General features: G+C 36.0%; 1 non-coding gene across 1 annotated transcript; it reads right to left on the bottom strand.

Moving 5' to 3' along the window:
- Window positions 1-9589: 9589 nt before the first annotated feature.
- On the bottom strand, window positions 9590-9697 carry LOC148550976 (small nucleolar RNA R71). Its single transcript, XR_015893504.1, has one exon. It is a non-coding gene; the product is annotated as a small nucleolar RNA R71 (small nucleolar RNA).
- Between the last annotated feature and the right edge of the window lie 352 nt (window positions 9698-10049).

The raw sequence follows: 10049 nt of genomic DNA, 5'->3' as shown, positions 1-10049 counted from the left end.
AAAGCTTGACGTTTGCGACATTAAGGTATGTGTTTAAGTTTCAGGTAAACACCATGTAATGTGATATGAAGTCCTAGGTTAGTGGCCTTAGGATTATTATTAAATTGTTGTGGTTGATTGTTTAGTTTAGTAAAAATTATAATATGTTAGATAATTGCATGATTCAATTAGTTGTGATATTGTGAAAGTGATGATGTTATTGAGTATGATGATGATTTGATGAGAAAATTAGACCGGAAGCCGTGATAAGGTGAGAAATTTCCTATTTGGTAAGTGGAGGTAAGTGGTGTGAATTGTTATATGCTAATGAGATGATTGATTCTTGGTTGATGGTGAATTTGGATATATGAGTGTTGTGTGTGGTTGATGTAAAATGGATATAGTTGATGAATGTGTTAAATAAGTTGGACGTAGGTTGATTTAGGTTTGGAATGGTTGAGGATTGATAAATGAGTGTTTGGAATGTGTAGAAATGATTTTGAAATGGTTTAGGCTTGAATCAAATTGAGAATTGATGAAATTGAAGGATTGTGTGAATTTGGTAAAAACAGATTTTTAGCCAATTTTGACGAGCCATAACTTGGTGCTCGAAGTTTTGATTTAGATAAAATTTGTCTTAAATTAAAGCTAGTAGAAAGATCTTGAAAATCATCTAAGAATAAAGAAAAATAGATAATTGTACATAATGTTATAGAGGTTTAAATCTGGGGTTTAAATTTAAATTTTGCAAATATTGCAGAAAACTGGGGTCATGTGTACACACAACCCATGTGTATGCATGAGAGGCATTACATAATTGAAAGAGTTTCATGCGCATACCATGCGTATGCACAAAAGCCAACTCATGCATACCCATAACCCATGCGTACGCATAATGTAACACCCTAATATTCAAATCCTTATGCTCGAGTCATAAGTCAATAATATTACGGTGGTACGACCCTCCGGTGGATTTTTAATACATAATTATAAGTATATTTGAAAGGAGTATTAAATGAGAAGCCTGAAAAGAGTAAAAATAAAATTGCGAAGTCGTATCACTCATGTATCGACAACTAAAAGCAAAAGCGTGAACTCGAAAGCGATATACGGTTGAAGACATAAAGGAGAATAAGAGAAGGACAGTATATAGGTATATAACATAAGTAAATAGCCACTAGTCGCGACCCGCGAAGTTTAGGTCGGCTAGGGTATAGTACAACAGTAGTTGACAACAGAATCTCCTAATATCTCCCAAAAGATATGTAAGAGCTTCTATAGGCACGTTCAAAAGAGTTCAACACATCATGTAAGCTTTTCAAGGTAAAGGTGGAGAGATTCTAAGCAAAATATAAAGTAGAGAACATAAAGATCTTCGTCATCTCTCAGATGAACCACAACTCACTTCTGAGCACCTGGACCTGTAGCTGAAAAATAAGAGATATATACGGAATGAGAACCCCTGACCCATGGGTTTCCAGTACGATAAAAGTGCAAATAAATACAATGCATTGCAATAAAAACTCACTAAGCATCCTAAACTTCCTTTCACCCAATATTCATCCTATGTTCTCGCTAATCCATGAACAGGCAACTGTCATAAGGGAATGCTAAATCTGAATCATATCTTTCATGCTTCTCAACTCTCTCTAACTCTTTGACGAATTAGAGTTAGAGTCATAAACAAAACCATCACCAGTTATTCTGTCTCAGTAATTCTATATCGTTGTCTCATATCCTCGCCTAGAGCAAGTGAAATCACTTCACTGCGTCTACCCAGGGAGCTCAAATTATCTCATTCAATAATCATCATCATTATTCAATTACATCATCAACTCATCTCATACAGAACAGCCCTCAGCGTCCACCGATACCAGCATGAGGAACCTCTCAGTTGTACAAACACAAGCAATACAGACAACTAATACACAATTAAAGTACAAGTAGAACAAGTAGCACATAATCAGGTAATATAGCATATATGATATAGCAATGCAAAATAAATAGGCAAACCCAAACAATTCAAACATATGAAAATGATGTATGCCTGCCATATGGCTGATGAGTCTCATCTGTCGGTTATAAAGCCAACCCGATAAGTTCTGGTAGCTAACCATTGGACTGTCCCTCTGTCGTGCATCTCCAACTCGAGTTATTCTCACTCATAATTATGATCATAATCATAATCATACAACACCCACATTGGTGTTTATCCAAACAACACCCACACTGGTATTTATCCCCTGGGGCGAGCTCATCCGTAACTTTCACAGTGTTCGGCCACACTTACGACATAGTGTCAGCAGAGTATCAAGTCTCAACCTGGAGCACGTGGTGGCTAGTCACTGCTACATCCAGGAAAACTCGTATCTCAGATAATCATTCCACATTCATTCATAAGATTCTGTAATCATTCATCATGACCATATCGTCATTTATACATCACATGATTGCATATTTTATACATCACTCATCATAATCCAGGGCAAGTGGGGCGACACCACAACCCTTGCGTCCACCCGAAAAGCCTCTATACTAACCAACCTGGAGCAAGCGGGGCGCAACCACAACCCTTGCATCTACCCATGAGGTATGTTCTCATATGCCCAGGAGGAACCAAGGAGGGGATCCTAACCTCCTAGCTCCCACCATCTCGCTGGGGGTGCTTTTACAATACCAGGAGGAATAAGGACGGGGATCCTCACCTTCCTTCATCTCTCTGGGGTCGCACTTCCGAGAAAGAGAGCTCAAGATAAAACAATCATTCAAAACCATATTTTCATTTCCAGCCATAAATCAATATTTATCATAGCCATCCGGCTCATGGCATAACCCATAACCAACCAATAATTATTATCAAATACAGCCCTTCGGCTCACGGCATACACCGCACTTCCATCATCACCCTCAGCAACTCATACAATCATCATTACTCATCATTCATCATTGATTCTCACTTTACCTTATCCACAAGTTACCACATGTCCTAGATTCTTTTCATTACTAGGCATACCATAAAGATTTAGGACTTAAAGGGTGAGAATGGAGACTTAAAATTCTGAAATTTGGTATGAAAACTCAAAATCAGCTTTGGGGTGAAAACGGGGTCACACGTGCGCATCACCCACGCTTACGCGTGGATGGGAGAAAAGTAAAGTGACGCCTGCGCGTCAGCCACGCGTACGTGTGGGTACGTTTTGTGCCCCCGCACAAAACCAGCACAATACCGGCACAACTCTTGGGAACTTTGGTTAGGCACTTGAATCAGTACATCAATACGTACGCGTCGGCCAGGCACACGCGTGGGGGAGTGAAATTTTGAAAGTGACGCGTGCGCGTCGGCCACACGTATGCGTGGGAGTACGATCTGCTAAAAATTTTACTAAGTTAAAAAGCTACAGAATTACATTTTCAAACCTCAAATTTTCACCACACGTAACTTCTTCTACGAAATTCCTTTTTCAACCATTTCTGAACCGTTGGAAAGATCTTTGAATAAAATTTCATAAAAATTCATTTTTAAATAATTCTGAACTCTGTGGACTGAGTTATGGACTGCTAAAGTTGGTGAAAAATCAGTTTTTACCCAAACATAGAAATCACCAATTTTTCCAATGTTCACAAGCAAAATTCATTTCCACTCATCCAAATGATCACAACCTAATTACATTCACATAATTACACTCAACCAAAACCAAACCTACCTCATCTATACAATTTCATCCAAAACTATCAAATTTCACACCTCAATTCCTCAAACCTTATTATTCAATAACCAAACCAATTATTCATACACTCAATGTCTAAAATCCATCCAATCTCTTATATCATCACACAATACACACATCAACTTACCTTCTTTACCTCTTTTTAGCCTTTGGCCCAAGATTCACGGCCTCTGGCCCAAATTCACAATTTAAATGCATATTCCACAAACTAATATTTATTATCCGATTCATCAAATTCTCAACACACCAAACATACAATTCACACAAATTCTCAACCCAATCATTAATTCACAGTACATATCAACTATGCATATTAGTACCAACCATTTACACAATCCAAACATAATCCTAGGGGCATCTAACATTGGAATTCTCATCACACCACACGGTACTTAAATGAAACTTAAACCATACCTCTTGTAGCCAAAATAATTGAGCTTCCTCTTGAGAGTCTCCACCAACTCTTAGCTCCAAGCCTCACCAAGGCTCTACAAGCAACACCAACCTCCCAATTGTGCACCAAAATCACCAAATACACTAACATAACTAATTTCACATATATACATTATCCTAGGGTTCATGAAAATGATAAATCACAAGGATTAGAGGGTTTCTTACCTTAACCCATAAAATTGGTTGATGGAACTCACCAATGGCTCATACTAGAGCACTCCTAAACAACCAAAATTACAAGATTTCCTCAAAACCCAAACCAAATTCGAATTTAAAGAAAAAACGAAAACTGAGCAGAGGACAGTGGATTAATCACCACGAAACTTAGATAAAATCATAGAGGATGAGAAGAGCGATGCGTGGCCATAAACGGCTCGTCAATCGGAGTTCTAGATCAAAAGTTATGGTGATTTGAAGTTTGATGGAGATATGATTTTCTCTCTTCTTCCTCCCTTCTCCATAGCTGCGCCCCTCTCTCATTTTCTAGGTTAAATAAGCTGAAATGCTCATAAATAATGTTTATATATGTTGGGTCTTGGGCCCGGTTAACTTATTTTAGTCCGTTGGCCCAATTTTGGGCCAAAACCTTTAAGATTAGAGTTTTAAATCGGATTTTAAATATTTCTATCTTCCCTAATTATAACTCCTAATTTCTTGGACTTATTTTCACTTATAATTAATTTTCTCAGCTGCAGTACTAGACAGATCTCAGCCGGTACTGCCGGTCAAAATTTTGGTGCGCGTTTTTACGCAGAAATCTATGTTTTCTGACTTAGAAAAATCCACTGAGTCCAAATATCATATTTAAATTATCAAATTCTGATTGCTAGATTTTCTAACCATAGTCATTCCTATTTAATTTATTATTTAATTAATTACAATTTGACCGGGTTTTACACCCGAATTGCATTCCAGAATTGAATTGTTTTTGTGCGCATTTGGCTCGTGTGTACGCATGAGGCATGCATACGTACTGATAAAACCCATTTTTAGGATTTATCCTGTATGGATTTTGAGCATTTTATCAACTTTTTCTCACATTTATTCAATAAAATAGCATGATTTTGTGATTCTTCCTTAATTTGTACTTAAGTATGAAAACATGCTTTTAGGCCTTTAATTTGATGATTTTAATTCACCTTTGATTCCACTAGATGCCTTGATTTGTTTGTTAAGTGAATTTAGGTTGAAAAGGCTAGGAATGGATCAAAGGAGTGAAGAGGAAAGCATGCAAAGTGGAGAACACATGGAAAAAGCTAAAGATTTGGATGCGTGATGAGCGGATAATTTATACCCTTTTTGGCATTGTTTTTACATAGTTTTTAGTATGTTTTAGTTATTTTTTATTATATTTTTATTAGTTTTTATGCAAAAATCACATTACTAGACTTTACTATGAGTTTGTGTATTTTTCTGTAATTTCAGATATTTTCTGGTTGAAATTGAGGGACCTGAGCAAAAATCTGATTCAGAGGCTGAAAAAGGACTGCAGATGCTGTTGGATTCTGAACTCCTGCAATCGAAGTAGATTTTCTAGAGCTACAGAAGCCCAATTGTCGCGCTCTCAATTGCGTTGGAAAGTAGACATCTTGGGCTTTACAGAAATATATAATAGTATATACTTTGCCCGAGATTTGATGTCCCAAATTGGCGTCCAAAGCCAGCCTAAAACATCTTGGCGTAAAACGCCCAAACTGGCACCAGAATTGGAGTTAAACGCCCAAACTGGCACCAAAGCTGGCGTTTAAGTCCAGGAGCAGCCTATGCACGTGAAACCTTCAATGCTCAGCCCAAGCACACACCAAGTGGGCCCCGGAAGTGGATTTCTGCACTATCTGCACTTAGTTATTCATTTTCTGTAAACCTGAGTTACTAGTTTAATATAAATAACACTTTTTACTATTCTATTCGCAGACAATCTTATGCTATCATAGACCATTGTTCACGTTTGGAGACTGGCCTCACGGCCATGCCTAGACCTTTTTCACTTATGTATTTTCAACGGTGGAGTTTCTACACCCCATAGATTAAGGTGTGGAGCTCTGCTGTTCTTCATGAATTAATGTAATTACTACTGTTTTCTATTTAATTCACGCCTGCTTCTTCTCCAAGATATACCTTCGTACTTAATTCAGTTAAGTCAGAATGAAGGGGTGACCCGTGACAATCACCCAATCTTCGTTACTCGCTTAGCCAAGATCCGCGTGCCTGACAACTACAAAGCGGTCTACATGATGTTCAACGTAGTCATTGGACGATAGCCGAAAAATATTCTCTTGGATATCTAATACATGGACCGAGTCCGTGAGATTAGTATCTTCGTGGTATAGGCTAGAATTATTGGCAGCATTCCTGGGATCCGGAAAGTCTAAACCTTGTCTGTGGTATTCCGAGTAGGATCCGGGAAGGAATAACTGTGACGAGCTTCATACCTGCGAATGTTGGGCGCAAGTGACAGTGTGCAAAAGGATTAATAACTTCTATTCCAATGCTAGTAGGAACCGACAGATGATTAGCCATGCGGTAGCTGTACCTGGTATTTTTCATCCGAGACGAGAAATCCGACAGTTGATTAGCCGTGCAAAAACCGTAGAGGACCATTTTCACTGAGAGGATCTTATAGCTTGCCATGGAAGGAAGTAACGCATGGTTGAAAAAAGGTAGTAGGAAAGCAGAGGTTCAGAAGCAACAAAGCATCTCCAGACGCTTATCTGAAATTCCCACCAATGAATTATATGAGTAACTTTATTTTATTTTATGTTTTAATTATATTTTAATTATAAAAACCCATAACCATTTGAATCTGCCTGACTGAGATTTACAAGATGACCATAGCTTGCTTCAAGCCGACAATCTCCATGGGATCGACCCTTACTCACGTAAGGTATTACTTGGACGACCCAGTGCCCTTGCTGGTTAGTTGTGCGGAGTTGTGAAAAGTGTGAATCACAATTTCCCACACCAAGTGTTTGGCGCCGTTGCCGGAGATTGTTCGAGTTTAGACAACTGACGGTTCATCTTGTTGCTCAGATTGGGTAATTTTATTTTATGTTTAAGCTTTTTATTTTTAATTTTCAAAAAATCCAAAAATAATAATAAAATGTTCTTCAGAATTTTTAAGAATGAATTATAGAGCTTCATGAGATCTAGTGAAACCTGGTTGGCTGTTAAGCCATGTCTAATCTTTTGGACCGAGGTTTCTACCTTCCATTGTAAAAAGGACATGCTTGTATGTGTTATGTTAAAGCTTGGCTGGCCGCTTGGCCATGTCTAATTCGTTTGGACCGGAGCTTTAGAATCACATTGCATAAGCCTTTGGATTCTCATTCATAATTCTATGCTGAAGCTTGGCTGGCCATTGGCCATGTCTAATCTTTTGGACCAGAGCTTTAGACTAACATTTCAGGAATCCTGGAATTCTTATTAAAAATTTTGAATTTCTTTATTTTCTTTTTCCAAAATATTTTTGAAAAATACAAAAAATTAATAAATTATAAAAACAAAAAATTTTGTGTTTCTTGTTTGAGTCTAGTGTCAAATTTTAAATTTGGTGTCAATTGCATCTTTTTAATTTTTCTTTAATTTTCGAAAACTCATGCATTATGTTCTTCATTGATCTTCAAGTTGTTCTTGATGATTTTCCTTGTTTGATCTTTGAATTTTCTGGTTTTGTGTCTTTTCTTGTTTTTCTTGTGCTTTTTCGAATCATTAGTGTCTAAAGTTAAAAAATTTCTAAGTTTGGTGTCTTGCATGTCTTTCTTCTCTTAAAAATTTTCAAAAATATGTTCTTGATGTTCATCATGATCTTCAAAGTGTTCTTGGTGTTCATCTTGACACTCAAAGTGTTCTTGCATGCATTAGTTGTTTTGATCTTGGATTTTTATGTCTTGTGTAATTTAGTTGTTTTTCTCTCTCCTCATTAAAAATTCAAAAACAAAAAAATATCTTTCCCTTATTTTACTCATAAATTTCAAAATTTGAATTGACTTAGTAAAAAAATTTCAAAATTTGATTGTTTCTTGTTAGTCAAGTCAAAATTTCAATTTAAAAATTTTCTATCTTTTCAAATCTTTTTCAAAAATCAAATATTTTTCATTTTTCTTAATATTTTCGAAAAATTTTTTAACTGATTTTTAAAATCTTTTTCTTACTTTTATTTCATGATTTCCGAATTTAATGCTAACAATTAATGTTTTGATTAAAAAATTTTTAAGTTGTTACTTGCCTATTAAGAAAGGATCAATCTTTAAATTCTAGAATCATATCTTTTAGTTTCTTGTTAGGCAAGTAATCAACTTTAATTTCAAAAATCAAATCTCTTTAATTTCCTTTTCAAATCTTTTTCAAAATAGATTTCAATCATATCTTTTTCAAAACTTAATTTCAAATCTTTTTCTAACTTCTTATCTTTTCAAAATTGATTTTCAAATCTTTTTCAATTAACCACTTGACTTTTTGTTTGTTTTACTATTTCTTATCTTTTTCAAAACCACCTAACTACTTTTTTCTCTCTCTAATTTTTGAAAATCACTAACCACTTTTTCAAAATTCTTTTTAATTAACTAATTGATTTAAAATTCTAATTTTATTTTATTTTCCTTCTTAAATTCGAATTCTAACTAATAATTAAAATAAAAACAAAAATATTTTTCTTTTCTTTTGAATTAATTTTCGAATACTCTCTCTCTCTCTCATCTCTTTTTATTTATTTATTTATTTACAAAAACTTCTCTTCTTCTTATAATTCGAACCATCTCCCTCTCTCTGTGTTCGAATTCTTCTTCTCCCTTCTTCATTCTATTTCTTCTATTCTTCTACTCACATAAAGGAATCTCTATACTATGACATAGAGGATTCTTATTCTTTTATGTTCTCTTCTTTTTCATATGAGCAGGAGCAAGGATAAGAACATTCTTGTTGAAGCTGATCCTGAACCTGAAAGGACTCTGAAGAGGAAACTAAGAGAAGCTAAAGCACAAAACTCTGGAGAGGATCTAACATAAATTTTTGAAAAAGAAGAAGACATGGCAGCCGAAAATAACAACAATAGTGGAGATGCAAGGAAGATGCTTGGTGATTTTACTGCACCCACTTCTGACTTCTATAGAAGAAGCATCTCAATTCCTGCAATTGGACCAAACAACTTTGAGCTTAAGCCTCAATTAGTTTCTCTAATGCAGCAGAATTGCAAGTTTCATGGACTTTCATTGGAAGATCCTCATAAGTTCTTAGCTGAATTCTTACAAATCTGTGACATTGTCAAGACCAATGGGGTTAATCCTGAGGTTTACAGACTTATTTTTTTTTCCTTTGCTGTAAGAGACAGAGCTAGGATATGGTTGGACTCACAACCTAAAGAAAGCCTGAACTCTTGGAAAAAGTTGGTCAATGCTTTCTTGGCCAAATTCTTTCCACCTCAAAAGTTGAACAAGCTTAGAGTGGAAGTCCAAACCTTCAGACAGAAGGAAGGTGAATCCCTCTATGAAGCTTGGGAAAGATACAAGCAATTGATCAGAAGGTGTCCTTCTGACATGCTTTCAGAATGGAGCATCCTATGTGTATTATATGATGGTCTGTCTGAATTATTCAAGATGTCATTGGACCACTCTGCTGGTGGATCTCTTCATCTAAAGAAGATGCCTGCAAAAGCCCAGGAACTCATTGAAATGGTTGCAAATAACCAGTTCATGTATACTTCTGAAAGAAATCCTGTGAACAATGGGGTAACTCAGAAGAAAGGAGTTCTTGAGGTTGATACTCTGAATGCCATATTAGCTCAGAATAAAATATTGACTCAGCAAGTCAATATGATTTCTTAGAATCTGACTGGAATGCAAGCTGCATTCGGTAGTACTAAAGAAGCTTCCTCTGAAGAAGAAGCTTATGACC

The sequence above is a fragment of the Arachis ipaensis genome, chromosome B7 (genome assembly GCF_059453495.1).
Source record: "Arachis ipaensis isolate K30076 ecotype BB chromosome B7, ASM5945349v1, whole genome shotgun sequence".
NCBI classification, from domain to species: domain Eukaryota; kingdom Viridiplantae; phylum Streptophyta; class Magnoliopsida; order Fabales; family Fabaceae; genus Arachis; species Arachis ipaensis.
This window is presented reverse-complemented; position numbering and strand designations above follow the sequence as displayed.